We start from the raw sequence: 2500 nt of genomic DNA, 5'->3' as shown, positions 1-2500 counted from the left end.
CAATTTATAAATAAAAATGGGAATCAGCGGGAATCAGTCTCACAGTTTATATAACATAATAAGAATTCCCTTCTGGTCAATTCACAAAAATAAGTGGGAATTATGCTGGAACCAGTCTCACCGTTTTAATAACATATAGGAATTCCCTTCTTGTCAGTTTATAAAAACTCCATAATTTCCTATAACTATGTATAATAGAACATAACCCTATGAAGACTTGGTTTAGTGTAAATAAGAAATATCAAGGTAAGATTATTTTAAAAAATTTGGCTATTATTTAATTTTGAATACCGGTCAAAATTATTTTGTAGATTACATAAAGATTATGCAAGTTGCCTAATTTTTTTAAATGTCACCTAACAAACTCAAGTACGTGATATAATTTTTTTTTATTATTTAACAACTTATTGTTTTTTAATAACAGAAGTTTTAAGTTATTCATTTTCTCAGAAGAATGTTAAATGTCGTCCCTTAATAAAGACTGTCTCGGGTAAAGAATTAATGTCTTTGATCTCCGACTCAAGAACAAAAAAATTAAGGGGAAAGTTTTTTTTTTTTTTTTTTTTTTTTTTTTTTTTTTTTTTTTTTTTTTGAGGCGTAAGACTCCAGAGAGAAGCAAGGTTAAATATCCCAAAAGACTTTTCAATGTGAGATTTCCCTTCATATTCCTCTCTAGTCCCTCTTTTTATAGACTTTCCTTCCTACAATGCTGTATCCTCAAAGTCCTTCAGCTGAAGGTTCTAATGTTTTTTCTTATGCTTTTTATGAGTCCTTAAAAATGTTCGTTCTCTTGATCTTCTTGGAAATGAAATGAGGAAAACTGGTATCGTATTGTTATTCTGTTGTAGGGTCATGCTTAGACCGATTTGTTAGGAAATGAATTTCGTTGAATTTATGATTAGTTATAATATACTTGTATTGGTTCTTGAAATGAAAAGTAGTACATTTCCTTGGTATTTCATGTATTTAATCCCTATTCATTCAATTCACAAAATCCTATTCCTTTACCTCTATTACAACAATATGAGATCAATTACGAACAGTAAAAATGACTGAATAATGAATTAATATTATCAATATTTTAAGAATTACTGAATTATATCAGGACAAATATAGCAATTCAATAACAGGTGTATTATCTATACTCGAACTTATCATATTCCAAAGGGAAAACATGAAATAATGCTGTGAAATAGGAACTTAAAAAATGGAAAAAAATCATTTATTTCTTTCATGATGGTGTGTCCATACGAGAGCAAACAATTATGAGAGTGGCACCATGTGACACCAGGCAGATTGGAGTGACAGTTTCATTAAGAAAGTGCTCATAAGCTGTTTATGTCGACCCTATTTGACCCAATGGAAAGTGGAGTGCCAGAGAATTCCAAATTTTGAAAGGAACGTTCTTTTTGTGTCAGTCCTTGGTAATATTTACGTCTAGATTAACATAAATACTTAGTGCTCAGTGTTGTAGCACTTTTGTTTATCCATTCTTGAAGTATGGGCAAAACGCTAGAGGTATCTGAATTTTTTTTCCAGGATATTGTGGAAGCCATATGTGCATCGGCACTCGAAGAATAGATATATACTACTGAGGCTAGAGGGCTGCAAATATGTATGTTGATCATCCACCCTCCAATCATCAAACATACAAAATTACAGCAATCTAGCCTTGGTAGATTTTATTTTGTTTTAGGTTAAAGTTAGTCAGGATCGTGTGGTAACGCTGTACATGCCTACACCGGGCCGTGGTTGAAAGTTTCATATGCCGTCGCTGTAAGAAAAAAAAAAAAAAAAAAAAAAAGCTCGACCTTCGGCACATTTTTCACTTGTTTCTACAAAGGATTACATCTCTAAACAAGATTTCGAAGGACATTCCTTAAGTTTCCAGCGAGTGGAGTTTGGGGGTCCTCGTAATTTCAATTGAATTTAAACGTTGCATTCTCTGAGGTCCCTGGTTCCACGGTGTTCCTTTGTTGAACTGTTCCCCAATTCAGATTGGACTTTTTTTCTGTTATTCCAGTACGGGGGAGGATGGCAGTACTTTAGTCTTTCTTTTATGTACTTTCTCGGGACATTTCTTACTGTAATCATTAATCTAATTTGTATTTAAAGATATTACGTATATCACGTTATTCATTGTAATAATAATTTGAACGGTATATTAAAATTCTGCTTTATAATTTCTAGAAATGTCAAAACTAACTCAAATTTACTGTACGAATTTGTTTATGACAGTTCCCACATGTTTTTTGTTTGCTTTCGTGTTTTTAAGGATTACAGTCAGATAAAAGATGCCAGGTTATCAAATAACATTATATTAACTAGGTTCAAAAAAGGGTATTGTGTCTTGGCAGAAAATGATACCCACATCAACACTTTAATAAAGCCTACAGAGTAATTCATTTAAAGGATTGCTCTGTGATTAAATATACGTGGAAAGGTCAAGGTAAAATCACTTTGCCTTTGATATATCCTTATCTTTAGTAAGTGACGAATA

The sequence above is a fragment of the Macrobrachium nipponense genome, chromosome 38 (genome assembly GCF_015104395.2).
Source record: "Macrobrachium nipponense isolate FS-2020 chromosome 38, ASM1510439v2, whole genome shotgun sequence".
Taxonomy (NCBI): domain Eukaryota; kingdom Metazoa; phylum Arthropoda; class Malacostraca; order Decapoda; family Palaemonidae; genus Macrobrachium; species Macrobrachium nipponense.
Note: the sequence above shows the minus strand (reverse complement) of the source record.